This window comes from Nipponia nippon, unplaced genomic scaffold, assembly GCF_047370975.1.
Source record: "Nipponia nippon isolate SJK-2023a ecotype South Korea unplaced genomic scaffold, ASM4737097v1 scaffold_16, whole genome shotgun sequence".
NCBI classification, from domain to species: domain Eukaryota; kingdom Metazoa; phylum Chordata; class Aves; order Pelecaniformes; family Threskiornithidae; genus Nipponia; species Nipponia nippon.
Window position 1 is genome coordinate 3542059 of NW_028262332.1, and position 23363 is coordinate 3565421.

The following is a 23363-nucleotide window of genomic DNA, read 5'->3' on the forward strand; positions in this document are numbered from 1 at the left end:
CGGGAGGTTTGCTCTTTAAGGAGCAGAGGGTGTGGGCAGCCTGCGCAGCACCCCATTCCCCTAGCTCGGGGCGGAGGGGGATCCCTTCAGAGGACGGAGATCACCCATGGCAGGTGAGGGGCTGCTGCCAGGGCACCCCCAAATGCCTCCTCTGCCCCTTGATGTGACCTTGCAATTAGCTCAGTCCCAGCTGCAGGTGAGGCTGGGCCAGCCCAGGTGGCTCCAATAAGGATTTAAGGTTGGCAGGCTGCACTGCTTTCCACCTGTGTGGCTTGAGAGGATGAAGGGCCCGGTGGGGCTTGCTCCGGGTTTGGCCTGTCCCACCCTGGGTGCTCCCCGTGGGAAGGGACTGCTGCTTCGGGAGAAGGCTCCAGCCGAGGCCGGAGGAAAGCAGGGCTGTAAGCCGGAGGTAAGGCGCTGGGCGGCGGGGGGTTGTCCGGGGCTGCGGGCCCCGCCTGGGCCGTGGGGGTGCCAACGAGCAGCGGTGCCCGCCCGCCTGAGAGGCCGGGGCTGGGCGAAGGCCGGCGCCCCGCAGCGGCTGAGGGCCGGGGCGGTCGGGGCCGCTAGGCGGCGGGAGGCCCGCTAGGTGGCGGCAGCCCCTTGCGTTTGTGCTTGGCGCGGAAGGGCGGCGGGCGAGGCTTCGCGGGTGGAGGTGGTGACGGGAGCCGAGCGCCTCAGTGCCCGGGGTCCCTGCATCCCCCGGACTGCGCTCTGCGGGCAGCCCCGGAGCCCCGCCAGAGGGGTTGGTGCAAGGAAAAACACTTGCCTGGGGGGGAGCGGGGGTCCCTTCAGAGCAGCGGAGATCGAAGACCTCGAATATATAATTCCTCTACTAAATGCTGCAAATCTGCCTCTCTACCCCACGGCCGAGTGTGTTGGACAGCCGCCCCCCTCGACCAAGCTTTGGTGCGTTCATGCCCGCTGGGGCGTCTCAGGATCTGTGCTCTCCGTGAGGTGGCTCATGTGCGGTTAGCAGAGCTGAAAGCCCTCTAAATAGGATCAAATGTGTGTAAACCTAAAAAGGCCGGGGGGCTCTTCCGAGTTGGAGCCTCCCTGGGTTTGCAGCTCATGTGAGCCAAAATACCTCAGCAGCTCTGGCTGCTGCTGCTGAGACTGTTGCTGTGTTCAAAATCAGTCTTCTAGATGTCGGCAAAATCCAAAGCTAGAATGGGAAGACGGATTCCTCATTTGTGACAGTGTAATTAACTCCCACCTGTTTCAGGCAAGGAGTAATTCATCCTAACCCTTCACAGGCTGAGTATTTCCTCTCTCTTGCCTTTTGTCATGCAGAACCACCTATTTAGGACCAAGAGCCCTTTCCTGAGTGGGGATGCCCAAGAGAAATAGGGGTGTAGGATTCATGATTGCCTTTAAAGCAAGAAGACAGTGGTAAGGGGAAGGGCGTTTTGCAGCTATCTGTGGCTGCCATAAAATACTCTGCTGCGTAACAGGCTATTCCAAGGTTATTCTTTGTCCTGATTATGCTGCTTGGTGACTGGGAGAACTTGCATATACAAAACTTACCAGGCTTGCCTCCTGTCCTTCCCTGGAGTGTGGACTGTGTCCTGATACTGCTTTAAGCAAATGTAGCTTTACTCCTAGAGGGACCTAGTATGTGGTTTCACCTAAGCAGTAGCTGATGACTGGCCACAGTTTGACCAAACATACATTTGAAATCAGTGGCAAAGCAGAAAAAAACCCTCTTCCATTCTTTTGTACTTTTCAAATGTGTTACTGAAAATAGTAATCAAGAGAACTCTCCAAAACAAATGATAGTTCAGAAAGCTGACATTGGTTTATTGCAGCGCTGGGTGCATGCGGGATCTCTCCTCCTAACATGCACACCAAACTGGACTTTCATGATATATTTATACACAAAGACTGCAAAGCTCATTCTCTTTACAATGATTGGTTAGTAATTTGCATGATGAGATTATGGACAAGTTTCTAAAGCCTCAACCATCCAAAACTGGTTTTAGGCAGACATGTAACTATTCCTTTGGACATGTAATCGTTCCTCCCTCCTGACCTCGTTGTTTCAGTTCCCCCTTATCACATCCTGCTTTCAGCCTGTCAGGCTTTACAACCCAGGAGTTGCTACTATTGAGAACTTTGACATGCAGACTCCTTTATTTTACAAAGTTACTTACACCTTACCAAATTTACACAAAAGGACAAAATGGGCCTGATCTTTTAGTAAATTGTTTAAATCTTTGGTATCAATCCCTGCTTTGGAAGTAGTTAGATTTTTCTTACTACTTCAATATATTTTTCTCAATGGTTCTCCTCTATTCTCCTTATCTAAATAGTGGGTAGCACTAGCTTGTCTAGAGGCTTCTGTGATCCTATCATAATCTTCCCATAAGGATGAGTTCATCGGTATAATACCACATGGGATAGGTTGACTAGCTGAATGGGGAACTGGGATACATCCTGTAACTGGTAATATTATGCATTCTACCAAACCCTTCTATTAAAGTTAAAATTAAATTTTCGTCCATGTCTATGTTGGCCTCTCCGTCTGTATCAACTTCTGCACTTCCTGACATTACCGCAAGAGATATAATCCAGAATTTCATGATTCCTGAGTTAATTTTAAGCATAAAGGTCCTTCTCATTTGACAGTCCATTCTGGTGATGTGGCTGACTCCCTCTAGCTTGAGAGCCGTGTAGGTGACGAGTAAAACCCGGAAAGACCCTTTCCATCTTTCTTTCAACAGTTCTTCCAATCGCATCCTCAGATATACCCAGTCTCTGGGTTGGTATTGATGCACAGGCACGTCCAGGGATAGCGGTGCGCTCACAGTGATGTACCTGAGAGAGGACGGAACCTTTCCCAGAGAGACAACATACTCTTTCAGGTAATGTTTTCCTACGACTTCAGGATTAACTTCTGTTTCTGTTACCTGATAGGGTTTACCATATATGATTTCAAAAGGACTAACCTTCTCTTTAGTTTTAGGCTAGATGTGTATTTGTAGCAAAGCTAAAGGTAAAGCACCTGGCCACGTTATCTGAGCCTCTTGGCAAATTTTACTCATTTTCCCTTCAGGCTTTGATTCATTCTTTCTACTTTCCCACGTGATTGAGGTCTCCATGGGGTATGGAGATCCCATTTTACCCCTAACATGCTAGCTAAATTTTGAACAGCTTCTGCTATGAAGTGCAGGCCCCTATCTGAACATAGTCCTACAGGTACCCCAAATCTCGGTATTATTTCCTTAAGTAATACCTTTGCTACTTCTTTTGCTTTGTTGGTGCGACAAGGGAAAGTTTCCGAGCACCCTGGTTTGATCCTGCTGTGATATATATACTGGTACCCATTTTGTCACGGTGATTCAGAAAAGTTTATTTGCCAATAATCTCCTGGACTGTTTTCTCTCTTTGTTACCCCTGATAAAAGTCTTCAGAGTAAGTGAGGATTGTTCTTCAAGTATAATTTGCATTTCTTCACTGTGCTTTTGGCTATCCCAGTCATTCATACTACAATGCCTCCACCATTGTCTCAGTTCCCCAGTGAGTTGCCTGGTGTTGTCTATTAGCCAATTCACACATAATTTACTGTGTAACTATTACTTGATGTGAATGAGTTACCCACCACTGTTCTGGGTTTTTATTTGCCTTCAGTAGATTAGCCAATTGATCATCTTCTGGTGTATACTGTGGACTCTTTAGGTCCCAGCCTCTGGACCTTTTCCGGTAAAACTAACAATATTCGACTTTCAGCTGCTTCTTTTGCAGTTTTATTTGCCAGTCAATTTCCTATACGCACAGGACTCTTTCCCAGTTGATGTGCCTTGCAATGCATGATTGCCAGTAGTCTAGGCAGATTTATTGCTTGTAATAATTGTTGGATCGTTGGGCCGTATTTGACTGGGGATCCTTGAGAAGTTGGAGGGTCCCCCCTCCTTCCAAATGGCCCCGTGAGCATGGACTACCACAAAGGCAAACTTTGAATCTGTCCGTATATTAACAATTCTGTCTTTTGACAATTCTAATGTTCTTAGGAGGGCTATGAGCTCTGCTTTCTGGGCAGATGTGTTGGATGGCAGAGCTTTAGCCTCAATTACTTCTTTAATGGTTACCACTGCATATCCTGCTTTTTGTATTCCATCCTGCATAAAGCTACTACCATCTACAAACAGATCCCAGTCCACATTGTCCATCGGTATCTGCTGGAGTACGTTTGTTCCATCATCTGCAAGCAGTCATGAATTAATTCTTCTCCACCAGAATCGTAGTTAGGAAGGTTGCTGGATTTAGGATGCTGGTTGCTTTCAGCTCCACATGCATCTTTTGCCAGCCTTCTAATTCTTTGGCTAATTGATTCCCAAAGATTGTAGGGCTATTCTTAAATCCTTGTGGTAATACTGTCCAGCAAAATTGAATTTTTCTACTGGTCTTAGGGCTTTCCCATTCAAAAGCAAACAGATCTTGACTCTCAGCTGCTAGCTGAAGACAAAAGAATGCATCTTTTAGGTAGTGTACAGGTTTGCCACTACCGGGTGGACATCCTGCATAATTTGATTTATAGCCCTCAAGTCTTGAACCAATCTATCTTCTTCTGAGTGTGGCTTTTTAACTGGCAATATCAGAGTGTTGTATTCTGATTGGCACTCTCTCAAAAACCCCAAATTTATTAATTGTTCCATTAAGGATTCTAACCTCTTTCTAGCTTCTAGTTTACCTGGGTACTGTTTCCGTCTTACTGATCCGGTGTCCCGCTTTAGCTGGATGATTACCGGTTCTGCTGTTTGGGATTGTCCTGGTGTTCCTGAAGCCCATACAAGAGGTGTTACCGTGTTTTCAACTTCTGGTATCTCCTGCAACTCGGCTTCCTTCCATAGCATAAAAACTTGAGCATCTAAAGCTTTATTTTCAGGGATGTGGATTTGGATTTTCCCTTTTGCAAAAGTAATTTGTGCATTCAGTTTACTTAATATATCTCTTCCTAATAGCAGCATAGGGCAATCTGGTATATAGAGAAATTGATGCGTTAACACCCTTTTAACAATTCCAGACTTCAAAGGCTGAAAAAAACAGCTGATTTTCTTTCTGCCCTGTAGCACCAATAATTGATGTGTTTTGATTACTTAAATTACTCTTGCATGTATTCAATACTGAATAAGTAGCTCCCGTGTCTACTAAAATTTTTATTTTCTCATTCCCCAACTTTACTATAACCAGGGGTTCTGTTAGGGAGGGTTTCGATTCTTCCCCTGGTCTGCTTCAATCTGAATCTAATGTCATCATGTTAACAGCCTGCCTCAGCACCCTCTCCTGCTGATTTAATTGTGGATGTTCTCTTTTTCAGTGTCCCTTCTGCTTGCAGAAAGCACATTGATCCTCTGAGCAACAATGCTTAGGCCATTTCTTGTTTTCTGTCTCTAATGCTAATACATTATTTTCACCTGCAATCAAGCCATTTTCTATGCACATCATAATTATCCCGTAATGCAAAGAACAAATCCACATATGGTATCTCATCCCATTTCCCTTCACATCTGCAAAATAACATCAGCTGTAATATTGTATTATAATTTAAATTTCCATTTTTAGGCCATTTTTTCCTGATGCTTTAAGGTGTACACAGGCCACCAATGATTACAATATTTTACTAACTTTTTCTGAGTTAGGGGATCAACCCCAAACTTGCTCCAATGTCTTAATATACAACCCAAGGGAGAGCCCTCAGAAATCCGATAGAGTTCCAAGTTCAAAATTACCACAAAATCTGATAAAATTCAAAATTACCAATACCCAAACAAAATCAGCAAACAAAATCCAATAAAGTTCAGAGTTCAAAATTACCACAAAATCTGACAAAGTTGCCGATACCCAAAATCGAGACTCCGGGCATCCCCATAATAGCGTACAGATTACACAGCTCAGGTGGGACTCTAACCCAGAACCGTGCACAGTAAGTTCAATTTCAATACCAATAGCTTACAAACGTGTACTTGACTCAGATACAACTTACTTGTAAGTGACAAATACCCATAACCAATGTTGTTAATCTCCCAGATAGCTGTCACGGAAACTCACCCGACCAGGGAATTGGAAGGTCTTCCCGAAAATAGTCTGGTGCACACTGGAGTCCTCACAATTCCCCTGGTCTGTCAAGATTCCGGAGAGCTGGTCCCATCTGGGTGACCAAATTCTGTTACCGAAAATATTAACCAAGAAAATTCTCCAAACCAAATGATAGTTCAGAAAGCTGACATTGGTTTATTGCAGTGCTGGGTGCATGCGGGATCTCTCCTCCTAACATGCACACCAAACTGGACTTCCACGATCTATTTACACACTAAGACTGCAAAGCTCATTCTCTTTACAATGATTGGTTAGTAATTTGCATGATGAGATTATGGACAAGTTTCTAAAGCCTCAACTGTCCAAAACTGGTTTTAGGCAGACAAGTAACTATTCCTTTGGACATGTAATCATTCCTCCCTCCTGACCTCGTTGTTTCAGTTCCCCCTTATCACATCCTGCTTTCAGCCTGTCAGGCTTTACAACCCAGGAGATGCTACTATTGAAACCTTTGATATGCAGACTCCTTTATTTTACAAAGTTACTTACACCTTACCAAGTTTACACAAAAGGACAAAAGGGGCCTGATCTTTTAGTATATTGTTTAAGTCTTTGGTATTGAATGGACTCTCAATATGTTCGCCCTGTGAAATCAGTCCTGGCTAAAACCTTTACTCTGTGCAGATGCAGCAGAATTGCTGTGTTACTCTTATTTATAGACAGGGGATAAATGACTTAATGAAGGTCAGGTGAGAAAGTTGTGGCAAAGCTGTGAGGTAAATAAGCACTTGACTCATGAGCAATGGCAAGGAGAGTGAGGACAATTATGTTAGCTCAGACATCTTAATTTCCTTCTCACTGCTGTTGCCATTAGATTAGTCCCTCCCTTTTGTGCGCTCATCTGTAGCTCTGGTGGGCAGTGCACGTACTCTTCTCCTTTCCCAGGCTGTGGAGAGCATCCCTTTCCTACTGCAGTTGTGATGCATTTCATGGGAGTGAGCATTTCTGAGTGTTTGCCTGCTGCGCTGCTTTACTTAGGTGCAATGCTGGGAAGAGAGCAGCCCCGAAGTCTCTATCTTTCATCTCTGGTTGGTTATGGATTTGCTGGGAAACTCTCACAAACTGGGCAGTTTTCCCAATGCCTGATGTTTCAGACTCACTTGTCTAGCTTTGTAGCAGAGTGCACAGTCACCTGGGCATCTCTAGGCGTTGTATTGGGTGACAAGTACCATGGTTCCTGCTATTGTCATTGCTAAAAACTGGAATATGCTTCATTGCAGGTCCATTACCACTGTGCCTTTTGCTGTAATACTTCCCTAGTGTTAAATGTGGCAAGGCTGTGTTTCCAGTAGTCCACATCCAAGACAGCACAACCTGTAAGTGACTTAAAGATGTGCAATCTTCCATTTGCTTATCTTCCTGTAGCTTGCCAGAGGATATATCTTCTATGATGCTTATCACACTGCTGAAGTGCTCGCCCAACTGTGCTGGTGGGACTTGTTCATCCAGATTCTACTTTTCATGGAATAATCCTGCAAAATTGGGGACAATTATTCCCTGGAGTTCATTTGGGTCCAACCCCCTTCCCCTCTACGCTTCGATGTACTTTAACTGGGATGTGAATTTTAACCTTTTTCTGCGATGCCATTTTCTTCCTGCTTTCCTAATATTGCATACAGAAATGCTGATGTCCTCTGGAGGCAGTTACCCAGAGCCAGCTCCTTTCTGGAAGGCAAAAAGGAGCTTGTTAACGGTTACCTCCGTGCTTAATTAATGGTCTAACTTGGGGTGGAAATGCTCCCTTCTGCCCAGTGCAGTTAGGTTACTTCCGTGTGCCACTATGTACCCAAATCTGTACTTTATGTCAGCACTAAAATGGTAACTGTGCTTGATACGGACGTAAATGAGATGAATACTGGTAGTTTACGTGTAGTTCTTGATTCCCCTTGTGTGTCTGTTCTGTGAAATGTTTGGAGGGCTGAGCAAAGAAAGGGAATAGGAGAGTGAACTCGAGGCCTTTATTTCTATCTGCTGAAGTCAAATGACTGGAATTAAATGTGACCTGTCTGAAAGCCAACCTTGTTTCCAAAAAGTGTATGGGGAGCTGAGATCAGAGGACACATTACAAACATTGCAGTAGCATAACTTGAGGCAAGTGCAATCATTTACTTGACTAATGAATCCCTGGGGCTGCTAGCAAGAGAGCAAATCTCTCATTCATCTTCTTAATTTAATAAGCAGAAGGGTTGGCCTTAAGGGTAAATGAAATGCGTAGTGATCCCATGAATGTTTCAGCAAATTGATGTACAATAAGATAAGGGACATCCAGCAAATGGCTTACTTTATTCTGAGAGACTGTCAATGGGTTTTAAGGGAAAGGGAGAGAAGCTAGAGCTGATAGCTCTGTGTAGCTCCCTCCACTGCATTTCTCTCCCAATCTCTCCAATTCGTACAGGTTGGAACACAGGATTTTTGTTAGGATATCATCTAGTGAGCTTAGTACAAAAGTAATGCCTGTTGTGCTTGGTGCTGCACATAAGACAGCCATCAGAGAGATCAATGAGCTTGCTGAGCTACGCAGAATGTGGAAGGGGAGCAGGGAATGCAATCTGTCTGCAGCAAACAACCCGCTGCTGTTTTACATGCCTGTGTGTACATATAGTGAGTTGTTGCTCCTTGGAAAAGTTCATGAAAGAGCTGGAGGATGCCTGTACTTGTGGGAGCTAATGAGGCTCATTCCTGTCTTTCATGCTCTTAATTACTTCAGAGAAGAAATCGATGATGTGAAACAATGAAATGCTTTAATGGCTAGAACAGTGATTGTTAGTTATGCCATCACAGTAATTACGATGTGATCACCTGAGTAAGTGTTACCCATTAGGGAAACTGAGGCAGAGGGCAAGTCATAATATTGCTATGGATAATAAAAATAAAAATGGGGCAAGGAAGCTTCTGACACATGCAATAAATTTGGTAGGTTTTTTTTTAAAAAGAAAACCCAAACAACAACAAATAAAAACCCCAGAGGAGAATACTTTTTAAACTTCAGTTAAACCATATAAAGTGACTATTAGGAGCCTGGCTAAAGTATAAAGAAGTTGAAAATGGGAACGCTTGTTCTTGGCTATTGTTCGAGAGAGGATTTTGGGATTAGATGGTCCATTGCTATTGAATGTAGTTCATTACTTTATGATGAACACAAAACATAGAGCAGAAAACTGAGTTGACTTATCAAAAAAACTAGTGGCTTTTGATATGTGAAGAATTTCAGAGGTCTTGAAATCAAACTGGATGGTCAGATTTTCTGTTAATGAAGGTAAAATATACAGATATAATGAAGTTCATGTATTGCATTGGAATCTCAAATAATTGCATTTGTGAACTCTGTCTAATTTGATGGGATGGAAGCTACAGAATATGAATTTAAGTTATGAAACTTCATGTATATGCATTAGTATAGTTCTCTATTAGAGTAAGATTTTTTTATAATGGAGTGTTTTTGGATTCTGGCCAGTATTTGCAGGGCTGCTCTTCTGGAGCTTGGTGACTTTAAGAATACTGCATAGCAAATTGCTCCTTTTAATTGAGGTAAATAGTTGGCATGCGCTGAACAAGGCATTGGCATAATGTGAGCAGTATCGTTCTGTTTTCCTGTTCAAGTTGCAGCTCTGAACACATCACAGATTGAAGACCTTGAAAATCTCAGTATTGCAGCATTTATGCTAGCACAAACCAAAATTCCTCAGGAACAGCGAATTGGTGACTGGATTAGTTTGAAACGCACATGGGCTCCTTTCACTGGGAAGCCAAGCTAAGAGCCAGCCCGCGTCCTGTTGTTCCCTAGGCGGTCAGCAACGCTGCTGCCAAATGCAGTGGAGCTGCACAGTGCCTGCAACTTTGCAGTCTGTTTGGTGATTGCTGTAGACGCCATCTGCAAGATGCTCCTGTGTCAGGGCACAGACTGTCAGTTTTGGGGTGTGGATAGCTTAATGTTGTAACAAAGAAAATTCGACTGAATTGGACTGCTAATGTTTTGTGTCCTTTGCAGTGTTGTAGCTGTATGAGATGCATGTTGTAGGAAGCATTTTTATTCATGTGAGAGAAAATAATAACCAGGTGTTTGGGTTTCAGTGAGCTTGGGCAGAGGGGAAGCTTCCAAAGGGAAATATCCTCATTTCCACTGCGACTAAATAAGAGACTTGACATTAAATGGTCTGTCCTGTCAAGCCTGTCTAGGAACTAAAAGGTTTAGGCAGATATGTTGTGGTCAGATTCAGTGGTCAAATCTGCTGCTTGTTCATGGAGCAGATGGTATTGGGGCATGAAACAACCCCATCTGGGTGTGCAGTGTTGCTCCCTTAGGTGCTCCCTTGCCGGCAAGGTGACTTTGAACTGGTCAGTAAAGGCCAGATCCATCCCGGAATCAAACTTAAGACATGAGCACTGTTGAGAGAGGAAGAGGAAACAGAAGTGTCCTGTTTCTGTAGCTGGGATGCTGAGGGTGGGGGATACATGCCTCTGTTGTCTGGGAGTCCCCACGATTTGGAGCACTCCTAAGGTCTTGTAGATTGGCTGCTCACTGCTATTCCAGTTTAGCTGCTGCATCTTCATCCCTTCTTGAGATAGGACTAGTTTTATCAAAGGAACAACTGGGAGTGAAGGAAGGGACATGCTGTGGCTGAGCCTGAGGGACACTTCATTTTTGCTGGAAGAGGGTAGGTTGAGTAAGTTTGCTCTTGCTCTTGGTTGTAAAGTCTACCCCTCCCCTTCCTTGCAGAGCTCATCAGATGCGTTGAGCTGATGCAATTTGCTGAACTAACAAAATTATCCCTCTTGGGGTAACTCAGTAGGTATACTAGTTCTGGGTGCAAGTCACTGGATAAGAGACTTAACTCCTTGACGCATACCCCACACCCTCCCCACCCTGGCTTGCTTCTTGGTGAGTATTTCAAAGCCTCTTGGTGATGTTACTTCAGCCAGACTCTTTGATGCTTTTGCCTGTTTTCACTTGAGAGTGATTTTTGTGCTGGTGTATTAGAATAATGATTTTTTTTTTCCTTGGCTGTACTGCTAGCTGTCATTTCCTTCCTAAGAATCTGGGCAACATTTAGCTGTGTTAGATGGGGAGAACAAATAGTGGAAACATTAAGCTGATTCAGCCCTGTGTTCACCTCTGCACGCCAGTGCCTAGATAATGTTAGGGTTTTTGTGTGAACCTGATGAGCACTGGGGTGAAAAGAGGCCAGCAGTCTTAGCTGAGACATCAGATTTTCAGTTCCCAGTTTGATGTGCATAGCTCGCTGCAAACTGGGAATTTTTTTATCAAGCTGGTGCTAGGCTTACAAGAAATAAACCCTTCCTGCTAACAGACCCCAGGCTATCAGTAAACCCATTGCACACCCAGGCATTGGATCCCAAGTGTCCCATCTCCTAAGCACCTTTCTTGCTGTGCTGCCTCTTTGCATAATTGAGAAGCATCTGGATTAGTGCCACTGTGCTGTCATGTCCGGCTGGTGAGCGAGTGGCTCCAGAGAAGCTTGCCTTGAAATGGAAGAGCTGAATGATATGCAAGTGCTGCAATACCAGCCGGGGCCTGAGTTTGCATATTCCTGTGTCTCTGAGGGTGGCCAGTGCCAGATGTGTCTGAGAGAGGTGCCAGAAACTCCTTAGTGTGCTCTTTTAAAATGTCAAAATCTTCTGTCTGCTCCACAGAGTGATGAGATCTTTCATGTCTTCGGCTGAGCCTCCATATTAAAAATGGTAGTTCTCTACCTCGTTCCAGAGCCCGCTGGGTTTCATTTGGCCAGAAGTCCAAACCTCTCCTTTACTCCTGCCCCGGGAGGTTTAGCCTTAATGCATTTATCTGTGTGTACAAGGAGAAGGGAACATTTCTGTTTTTACAGATGGCGTGGATTCAGGAAATCCAGTCAGCTGGTGTGGATCTGGAAACCATTCTGCCCTTATTAACACCCTCTGATGATATAAACAGAGAATCCCCAAAGCAAGGAGCAGTCTAAATAAAACTTCAGGCCAAACCAGAACATCTAAGGTGTGCCAGATCTTGCCTCAGGGAAAGAGAGAGGATGGGAAGTGCCAGGAAAGGGAAGATCTTAATTTCTAAGAGAACAGCCCCATGATTAAGGAAAGTCTGTACTCTTGCCTCTCCCAGAAGGGAGAGAGGAGAGCTGAGGAAGGGATATCCTAGGGAAAGGGCTTTTCTCTGCCACTGCCTTGTCTCTTCTCTTGGAAATGACTGGCGAGATCTAAGCCAGGGATTGTCTTAAGACAGAGGTTGGAGGCCAGAAAGCCTTTATAGATCTGAGCCTGTATTTGCTGTCTGCCTCAGTCTCCTGTCTGTAGTACAGGAAGAGCAACTAAAAATATCCAGCTGCAGAGCAGTATCTGTGCCTGTGGTGGGAGCCCTGAGGTCTTGCTGTATGGCATGTCCCTCCTGGTTTCTGGAGGGAGATCTGGTGGCTGCAGGTATGTTATGTCAGGGCTTGGGGATGTGCTGCTTGCCACCGGGGAGGGTGCCGGAGCTCAGGATACATCTCTGCTGTGTGCCCTCACCCTGACTTGCGTTTGTAGTGGGGAGTGAACTGTGGAGCAAAGTGATCTTTAATGGAGTGTTTAAGAGGCTGTTCCTATGTCCTGCCAAATGGACCGGGACAGTTCTTCCAGGGTTGACATGTCCAATCAAGAGAGAGATGGTGAAGGGGCTAGAAAATGCTGTGTGAGGCAAATTTGAGAGCTGAAATAAAAAAAGGGAGTTTCCTCCTCCTTTTCTTCTACTGTCTTATCTCTTTCTGCTTTTCTTTTATCTCTCTTCCCTTTTTGTTTGTGTCTGTTCTTTCCCTGTAACTCCTAGTGTAAGTAAGAAAGAATTTAATATGCTGAGACAGGAGAGAAGTTGTTCCATGCGTTGCAGATGCACAACATGTCTTCATTAACTCCCCATGACATTCAAAATAGCTAGAGATAAAGACAAACTAAATCTGGGAAGACAAATATAAATACTGTTCCCCCTCCTTCCTCTCGCCCCTGCGCGGTGCACCCCCCTAGGGCATGCATTCAATTACTGAAGATGGATGGAACAAAGCAGTGCAGCATTTGGGATGCTTTGACTAGCGCTGCCCGCTTCTGCCATCAGATGGCCCCACACTTCACGAAATCTTCTCCCTGCCCAGTGTCCAGCCCGGGAGATGCTCCATGGTTCTGCAATCCCTCCTTTCCCTGGTGGGGTGATAGCTTGCAGGCAGTAAGGGAGGGCTAGCAAAGCCCTGAGCGGGCATTGCTGCATTTCCCACATCTGTGCTGTCTCTTTTGGACCTCCTAATATGTATGGAAGGGAAGACCTTGGTGTTTAGGGTGCTAGATGGGGAGCAAGGAGTCAGGCTTACTCTCCTTCACCCTACTGCGTAGCTGGGGGCAAGCGATGGAGCTTCTTCCCTGGGTGCGTGGGGTGTGGACACAAGCTGGCGGCAGTGGCGAGCAGTAGTGCTTGCTGGGAGAGGCTGCATGTGTGGTTGGTTCTGCTGTCCAGCAAATCTAGATGGCATTATAGAGAGCTTGAGGTTCTGGTTAGCTTTTGTTTTGCTGAGTGTAGGTTGGAGTAGTTGTTCTGTGTGCCCATGTCCACCCTGCCTTGTCTCCCCAGCACGGAGGGTTTGGGTCTCGGATCAGTGCTGTTGTGTAAGGAGAGTTGATGTGCTAAGGCAGTGCGGGTGCAGAGGGTCTCATTGTGGAATCTGTTTGACATAGGATCCTATCCTGTAAAATGACTGTTAGCATATTATGGGTCCTGTTCACCGGTGGTTATTGTGCCTGTATAGGGCTTTGTAACTCCTGGAGGTGTGGACTGAAACTTCTTCTTTTTTTTTTTTTTTTCTTCTGGGGGGGAGAAGTCTGCCTGCCCTGGGGTTTGCAGCTGGGTACCCAGAACACCCTGCTTGGGCTGACTCAAAGGCACACAAAGAGCTGCTCTTTCATGCATCCTTTCCTGTACTCCACCGGACTCAAACTCCATTCAAGCTTTACTTGCATGGAAGTCTCTCTGTGATCTCTCAGAGCTTTTCTGTTGCTGCAGTGCTGCAAGAGTTAGGGTGAGCTCAGATTACTGTGAGCTGGGGTGAACAGCTTCCCAAGGAAGGACTTGCCATCTCTTTCCATTATAGTCTTTTCAGTTCCCTACCTCTCTGTGCACAGGAGATGATTATCTCGCAAAAGCATTCTGTTTTTTTTTTTTCCTGTGTAGTTCAAATTATCCTTTCCTAAGTGCATTACCTTGCATTTGTCTGCACTGAACTTCATCTGACTTCGTGCTGCCCATCCACCTAGCTTTGTTAAATGTAATTGAAATTGAGTTTGGGCTGGGGGGAGGCCTGGGGTTGATGTAGCAGAAAAGCAGAGGCCTGTGTTTCCAGGACTAAAGAAATACTGTGAGCTATTGCAGTTGTTGAGTCCTGTTAAATCCAGTTGTTTTCATGTTACAGTGAATCAAGTGAACATCAGAAATGAAAAGGCAGGGCAGAACATCATCTCTGCTCCATCAGGCTTAAAACTAGAATAACCAAATAGCCTTCTTTGTGTGGATTCATGTTTCATGCTCCTTTGTCTGAGGTCAGAATCTGTCCCTTGGAAATTGTCTAGAAACAGCAACTTCCTTCTTTCTCTAGTAGAAGCAGGCTGAGAGAGTGAAATGGGGATTGTTACCTCCTGTCAGAGGACACAACCCCTGAGGGTTCACTACAGTCCAAGCAGGAATCTGGACACAGTTTTCTCATTAAGAACAGTATCTGCTTCCAAGGACTTAAGCAAGTTCATCTACATGAATGAGCTGGTGAATAGTCTTGCACCAAATGATTGTTTCATTGTTTAAATTACTCCAAGTAACTGGCTAATCATAAGAAGTTAAGCTTTTAATAGGAATAGTGGGGGTAAAGCCACAAACTACTGTTAAAATGAAGCTGCTTCTTGTGAATAGAATTATACAGTCCAGTAGACTACAATAGTGGGGGACCGTGTTCAGCAACCCCAACAATACCTTTACATCCCTTGCTATTAAAAGGCTTTTGTGGTATAAGGTGGCATGCTGTTGAGAAGGACCCAGAGCTCCATTTTGAGAAGTGAACTCAACACTGTTACCTGTAGCTTGCATACAGGTCAGATGAGATGATGTGTACGCAATTTTCTTTTTTTTTTTTTTTGCAAGGAGTCCATCAGAAATAAATGCAGAGTTCAAATTCTCCCTACTGCAGTCAGCAGACGAAGGCATTTCAAAGGGTGCCCCTCTGGTCCCATGCTTCTCCTTATGGGAACAGTAGCCATAAATCTGTTCAAATGCTGTAATCAACTTGGTGCTGGAACTTGGATAGTGGGATGCTGAACCCTCTTTTTAAACTCCTTTAGTCTGGGATTTTTAAGCCTTGCAGGCCTGCTATGAGGAAGGAGTTGTGTCATCATACTGTATTTACAGAGCAGACACCTGAAATGGGGCGAGGTTCTGGTCTGATCAGCTATCCAGCCCCAACAGAGATGAATCGGAGGGGAGACAGTGGGTGATGTGGGTTGTAAGTACTCTGCTTGTTTTGCAGCAGTGACCAGCCAAGTTCTGCTAGAGATCTCCCTGCTGTTCCCTGTATTGCCTCACCTTTCCCTTTATCAGTGCTCTGTGGTTCTGTTCCTCTCTCTCCTCCCTGTGTTCCTTTTAATGGTTTATTATTGCCTTAGTGGGGTTTTTCCCTCCTTCAGTTCCTGTGACTCGCACAATGAACAGCTCCAGCATCCCTGTACATGACTAGCAGCTTCAGGTAACATTTAGTGGCAATTAAATGAGATTCTCCTCCCCCACCCTGTCCCTTTGTTGAATGAATCTAAAAAGGCTTTTATGGGGGGAAAATGCAGGGGGGAAATTAAAAGCGTTCATAAAAGTGAATTTTAAGAAAAGCCTAATGAAGGAAATGAACCTCCTGAGAGATCAAAGCTGAACCTGCTGTGCCAGTGCAGAGAGTTTAGGCTTTTTCTTATGTTTCCACTGGCATGAAAGCACATGCACAAATATTTCGTCCAACAGCTTTAACTCTTAAAGTCCTGTGGGGTTGGCATTAATGGCCTATTTCTGTTTTGCCTATTGCTAGGGCTCAACTGTTTCATTAGGAATTCGCTTACCTGAAACCTCCTTTCACTTACGAGGAGGACTGGGCATCCCCATGATCCATCATGCCCAACAGTACAGGGATGCCACCTTCTTCTCTAAGAACCAGGTCGGCTCTGTGCTTTGCGTTGTGGCATTGCTCCTGCCTCTTGCTCCAGTGGCACTACAAGGAAAATGCTGTCCCAAGTAGGAGGTATGAAGGCAATACCACTCTATTCCCCTGGTTGCCAGCTCTGCCTCATGAGGCAGATATTTGAAGCGGGGGAAATAGCTAATCACCTGCTCAGTAAGTTATGGAAATGTTATGAAGTCTTAAAATTCCATTTTCCTTAAATTAAAAAAATAGGGGGCTCTCAATAGGCTCTGAGAGGGATGGAAATGTTGACTGAGTTACATGTAGGGGAAGTTCCATTAATCATGGAAAGCAAACTGAAGGCTCTTACATTTTAACCAATTTTTGTAGGCCAGGCTCCCCATACCTGTAATTTTTCCATTACACATGTAATCTCTTTTCTGAAAAGGGCTAGGTTTGTTTAGCATCAATTTTTTTGGTTGTTGTGGATTAAAGACTGGATGGTTCAAATTTGTCAGGGGCTGGCTCTGGTCTCCTCTCCTCATCTCGTCACTTGTCGCCCTTGCACAGGTCCCAAGGCTCTTACTTTTAAAGTGTTTCCATGTGTTTGAGAACAGAATAAAAATGGGGCTGCACAGAGTGCCTTATGCACTCGCAGCTTCCCAGAGTGCTAATGAGGAACATATTGGCAGTAAGTGGCTGAGTAGAGCAGTATAGCAGGAACAACAACTTGCACGCAGCCTTATTTATTGCAGGCCTGTTTCTTGGAGAGAGGGAATGTCAACCTGGATTTGGACTTTCACCTAATCTTCTCTGAAAGTACCCAGAGATATTAAGTGGCCACCTACTCAGCTGCTGGACTTCAGTTTAAAAGCAGATGCAAAAGCCTGCTTCTACAAAAGCAAATTACTCGCAGGCGCAGTGGTGACTGTAGGTCGTGGCCGTAAGCCTCAGGCTCAGTATAAAACCTTTGGACTTGTTACATTTGTGTGTAAATTGGGGTGATTTTGCCATGGTTGGAGTGCTACTGGTACAGGATTGGTGGCAAGGAGGTCATGAATCGTGTCCCTTTCCTCTACTAGGAGATGATACTAAAGCTGCTACAAGAGAGCTAGCCAGAGCGTGGTCTTCCCAGAACTTAGCCTAGAAGGAAACAGTGGGCTTTCTTGGGTCTGCATGCCAGGAAACAACCCTTCTGGCTTCTGTAGCAGCCTGTTTGAGCAAGGAGGTGGGGAAGAAAACAAAGTCCAGATTCAGTGACATGCACCCAGACTCAGGGAACTGCATGGGCACATACATGCCTATGATCAGAACCTGATTTTTTCAGATTGACCTGTTGCCTTTTAATAGGAATAATGGTGCCTGAATGGACAAACAGGAGGATTTATCCATGAACCAGCACATGTGTTGCCTTGCTCAGTCTCCTTCATCTCTTTGCCCTTTTTGAATACACATTATTCATAACCTGGTCTGCCATTGGTGCTCCACTGTAGCGCCCTGTTCTCTAGTAATACTTCTTGCGTAATACAGAAGGCAATGACAAGTATTCCTGCCTGCTATTAAGTCTATTAGTGGGGTAAAGCTGGAGATATCTGCTAAACCATCGCCCCTCTGCTGCTGTGGTGCTTCCAGGAATCTACAGCAGTATCAAATTTGGCCCCATGAACATTGTTACACTTTAAAAAGCTGGTGACTGAATTATTTTTATAATTAGCTGCCTGTTGACATTCATGATTATCCATGTGCATCCTAATGACTTGATTAAAATATCTTTGAACCATGCTTTCCCTGCTTTTTTCCATTTATCGAGATCCAATCAGACAAAGCCATGATGAAGAGCACTTTGCCTTTTACAGCACTGACCAGGTAGCAATTAGCTGACAGTTACAGCAACCTAAAAACAGTATGTAGTTTAAGAGGTCTTCTTCACGGTAAAGAGGAGAAATTTTTAAAAAGAGTTAAGTTCTTTATTAACAGGCTGACCCAGCTGCTTCAATAGTGCAAAATTGACATTGCTCTGATTTACCCTGGCTGAGAACTTCACCCTCTGCATTAAATTACACAAATTACTATGAATATTGCAAACTACAGTCAGTCCCTTCCTGCCAAAGGATGAGCTCATGATTCCTCACTTGTCTTGCGAGGGTTACGATGACCTAACCAGGACCAGAGATGCAAGTTCTTGCAGCTTCTTTTCACTGCTGGTTGTAGCAGGAATGGTGACTTTTCTGAAAACCACTGCTTTATCAGCAGCAATGTGGGAATGACAATTCCTTTGTTCTTCCTGGTGGCGGAGAAATCTCTTACCAGCATGTGTGTGAGCGGGATGGGGTCTAAAGGCAAGTCCATCAATGTCTGGTCACATTATCTGGCTGGTAGAAGTTTATTTCTGATTCTGTGCATAGTCTGTTTCTCGGTATCGCAAACAACATAGCTTTCCCTAGGGATGGTGGTTCCCATTGTAACTGGGTATGAGTTTCATCCCTGCACAAACTTGCTTGTTTGCCTCTCAGACTTTGTACTGCTTATGCAGGGAATGAGGGAGCCGAAGCAAAGCCATCACCTCGATTATGCTTGAAAACCTTATAGTGAAGGAGGAAGCTGGCTCAAATTGAAGCAGATGCTATGTGGGAACAATTACCTGAGAGAAACTCTGGGAGGGAGTGGAAGAGATAATGAAACACCTAGGGATTTGGGAGTCAGCTTTCCAAGGAGCAAAGGGGTTAGCAGTTTAGAGTTGGAGCTTGCAGCTGTGGTGAGAATCAGCTTCCCTTTCTCTCTGCTCCTCCTTTTTCCCCTTTCCTCCCCCCGGCTCAGGGGATGGAGGAGAAGGTGACCTTTGGAGCATGAGTCACATTGCCAGCAAAGAACCCCGGCTGCAATGGTGCTGTGCTCGAAATGCAACTTGCTGAGCTCAGCTGCTGCCTGCAGCGCTGGCCAAGGCAAACAGCCGGTGTGGGGGCTGCAGCAGGGATATCTCTGGGTCCTGACCCAGCTGCTTGTCAGCAGAGGAGCTCTCTCCCTGCTAGATGGGGCGTTGCTGTCACCAGATCCAAAGCAGTGTGAGCTCTACATGGATGTGAACTTAATGCCCTACGACTCCAGGAGAACAAGAGCAGGATGGGTGCCCAGAAATCATCCAGCCGTGGGTTCCCTGGAGCCTGAGGCTTAGCTAGTTCCCCTCCCCTTTTTCTTCTCCTGCATACTCCTATTCCATCAGCTCATCTGAAAGAGCCAGCTTTGTTTTCAGTTTACCTGCATGGCTTCCAGTACTGTTGATAGGGGATTTAGCATGTGTTAATAGCAGGCTGAGCTGGGAGGACCAGGGGTCGAATAGCACTCGCTGGGTTTCTGTGCCTGTCCTGCCAAAAGCCCACTGTTAGTTAAGGCTGTTTCTATTCAGTCCAATAACAAAACCAGAGTTTGGACAAGTAGTCATTCCTGCAAAATAGCCTGCACTGTTCAAAATGAGTTGCTGTGTGGGGTTAGGCAGGAGCAGTAGTTCAATGGTGCAAGCAGCAACCTATGCCCTTGCAATGCACCTGGAAGTAAAAATAGGGCCAGTTTTTGGCAGCTAAAGGCCCCCAAGAGATCCACTCACATCTCAAACCTTCATCCCAGTTTGGTTTTAGACTCATTGTTCCCCCATCCTTCTGTGTCTCAGTTCCTTGCTATGAGTCTGAAGGTAGAAACACTGATTGTGAGGGAGGTGGGTGCTTCAGCCTCTCCTCTGTGTTGCCTTTCTGTTGACTGCAGAGCCTAGTTCAAGGTCTTGCCACTAATTTTGAAAGGCCTCCATGGTGCTGGCTGAGGGTAATACTTCTTTCTTCTGAGCTATGTGTCTCTTGAGCTGCTAAGAGAAAGTTGAGTGTTAAAGATGGCTGATCTGCAAGAGATGGGCTATGGCCCAGAGGTTAGGTGTATTGAGAGACAAGGAAAAGCATACCAGGCAATTACTGAAACCACTGGGTTTCAACCTGTGGTTTGTGACCACTTCTAAGGAGTTGCTAAGAAATTTTTAGAGGAACCTGTCATCAGTATGCAGATATCTGCCTTATGGGGGAGAAACCTGTGTTTTAGGAACTTTAATAATAATACAAAAAAAACACTTTAACCATCCGGATCCGTAATATCAATTTTTATGTAAATCTTGTCAAAACTGTCAAGTCGTCGATGCAGAGAGCTTCATGTGGTGTACTGTGAACCCACATAAAGTGGGATGTGTATGATTTGCTACTTACCTATGTGTATTTTTTAACCCATACTGTGGGGTTCAAGAGGCTGCACTGTTTCTAAGACAATGTGCAATTTGGCCCAATTCATACGTGGCTTCTGTTCTCCTATTTTAAATCTAAGCAAAGACTATAAAAGCTACATTGGGTGCATGCTGGAGGAGGTTTGAAATACTACTTTACAATACAAGAGATTACACTCTCATTTTTCTCAGACTTGATTAACTGGGGCTATTGCAGGCAATCACCTTGGCTCTGGGTAAAATGTGTCCAGTTAGCAGTTTCTGCAGCAAGCACAGAGAGTGTATCAGCAAAGACTTAGAACATCTCTTTGTTTATTATTTGTTATTGTTTCACCTGCCTTGAAATGGTAATTGCAAGTGCTTTGATTCATGGATTAGAATGCAATTTAGTTTCAATTGTTGCAGGCCCGTCCTACCCACCCCGAGCCAGGCTTTGAAAACTTCCCCATCAGCACTCAGCAAATCCTAACAGATGCCCCCATTCCTGCTGTAGCAGCATGCTTTCTTGAGGAGAAGATGTAGGGAAGGTTATCTTTGTTAAAACAAGGCATTTATGGTGATCTTGTCCCATTTTTTTTTTTTTTTTGAGCTTTGTTACTTAGTGTATCTTCTTTAGATTTCATTTTTGGGAAAGAATGGGCCAAAACTGGCTTAAGGGAAGCTGTGGCACTATGCAGCAGAGTATCCTGCTTTCTATTTAATCTGTTGATTTAGGCACTTGCAGATTTTCTGTACCTGAAATATTTTTCATGCTGTAGCAGAACCAGCTTTAACTCGGACTAAAACTAGCAGTTAAGGCAGTGAAAGGTTTAGAAATGTTTTGTTTTCACAGTGATCAGGAGCTGCAAATTAGCATTATGGCTGGTGTTAGCAGCAGGAGATAGACAGCGCTGGGGATTGTGTATGTGATTGCCAGAGAAGAACTTTTGTATTTAGCTGTTGTACAAGCTTGTGCGTGATACTCTGAAAACAAGCCTTGGTGTTAATCAGAGAGGAACAATTCTAGAGCTGAACACAATAGCAATAAGCCTGGAAGGGACCTCAAGAAATCATGTAATTAATTCAGCCTTCTGCTTCAAGGCAGGATCTGTTCTACCTAGGTTATTCCTGACATACCTGCCTGATCTGCTTTTAATTTGCAGTGAGGGAGTACTTTAACAGACTGATTGAGGAGATTTTTGTCTTCCTAATATTTTGCCTTAATCTCCCTTGGTTCAAATTAGTGTTGTTATTCCTTGTCCTATCGACCAGGAGCAGAGAGAAAAAATTGGTTTTGTTCCCTCTTGCCTAGTTGAAGACTGAGGAACTCGTTGATCTTTCCTAGGCAGGACACTCCCTGATTGTTCAGCCTTGTCTCTCTGTCAGTGTTTTCTAGACAGCTTACTCTTACTGATTTCCTCTGAACTTGTTCCAGTTCTGTGCTTTGCTTAAAATGCAGCACCAAACACTGGATGTGGTACCCCCACCTGAGGCCTGAACCAATGCAGGGGAAGAAATATTCATGTGTTATAAGGATCCTCTTTGTGTTAATAGGTGTTTAGCTTTTTTCCCCTCCTAGGAAACACAGAAAAGGGTGCAGTTCTGGCCAGGCAGATTTGTGGGATGCTGTATCTACCAAGTGACTACAAAGTTTCCAATACTGTTTGAGTTCAACAAAAATCTGAGGTCACATATGCGAAATAGAGATCGAGGGGATCCACAAAAGCCTGGAACTCGGTAATGTTCAGTCTTGCACAGAAAATTAGTTCATCGCTTGGACACTTGTAGCAGCCTTCAACATATTGCTGCTACAATGCTGCATGCTTTGCCATAGCCTGCTGCAGGAGAGCTGATTTGAAGGTCAAGTGCTGCAGAGCAATTAGTTTCAAGCCAGCCAAGCCAAAGTAATTCTGACTCCTCAGCACAAGAGGGTGCAATAGGTTTGTAATAAAACCTAGACATGAGGTGGGTTTGTCCCTTCTGCTGCAATGGTGCCAGCGGAGAAGTTTTTCTTTGCTGAGACTTGTCTTGCAAAGCTAACATCCTGTTAATTGGTGGAGTTCGAGCTGTGTGAGTTTGCCTCGTTATTTTTGAGTCCTTTTCACTCTGAGTATTTCCATAATTATGGTAATTAAACCTGGTGGGTTTTTAATTATTTTTTTTAAATAATCAGAACTGTAGTTGAATTATGAGAGTGACAAAATGAGCCTGGCAAATCATAATTTTAGTTTGCTGCATTATAAATCAAAAGCAGACTTGATTTCCCAGCTTGCTGGATGTTTTGTTAACCAGATCACTCCAGCTCTCCTGAGGCCTCGTATGCCAAGAGCTGTCCCTGAACGAACAATCAGGCTTTATAAATAGCAGCCTTAACAAGAGCGTCACTGCCAGATGCTGCTGAAATAACTTAGGGACTCATGCACAAAGGAAACTCCCTCATCTGGGGGCAGCTGGGCTCCCATCCATTATCTAGGACATCCCCCTGCTTGTGAAATTTCAGAGAAGCTGTTAGGATGCCTGCAGATGGGGTCACAAGCACGTTCCCATGTTTCTCAGATGCTGGGCTTGCCAGCAGCTCCTCCTGGTATGCTTTGTGTTTACTACAGGAGTTCAAGATTTGAGTTTGATCTATTGCTTCCACTCACATCTCGTGTAGAAACAGCAGTAACTCCTCTCTGCCTAATTAGCTCTAACCAGTGTGTAGCTGTGCTCTCCCTTAGCATGGCGATGTCTGAGCTGCCTTCTAAGGATCCCTGAATGTTTAGCAACAATTGCAAGGGGTGGTCCAGGCTCCTGCCTTCCCTGAAGAATCAAGTTCTTTTCTCAAAATCCTTTCTTGTGCCTATTGCCAGTTCTCTTGGCTGGTAACA

The 23363-nt window shown here is 44.8% G+C and overlaps 1 long non-coding RNA gene across 2 annotated transcripts in view; it reads left to right on the forward strand.

Annotated features, from left to right (window-relative positions):
• Positions 1–274: 274 nt before the first annotated feature.
• Positions 275–23363, forward strand: part of LOC148056216 (uncharacterized) — a 38790-nt gene continuing 15701 nt past the window's right edge. The window contains exons 1-3 of one of the 2 annotated variants that reach the window (XR_015703779.1): positions 275–409; positions 2721–2861; positions 7314–7409. This is a non-coding gene — a long non-coding RNA (uncharacterized LOC148056216). Of the gene's footprint in view, positions 410–2720; positions 2862–7313; positions 8001–23363 lie in introns of those variants that run through there. The other variant, XR_015703778.1, reaches the window with a different exon arrangement.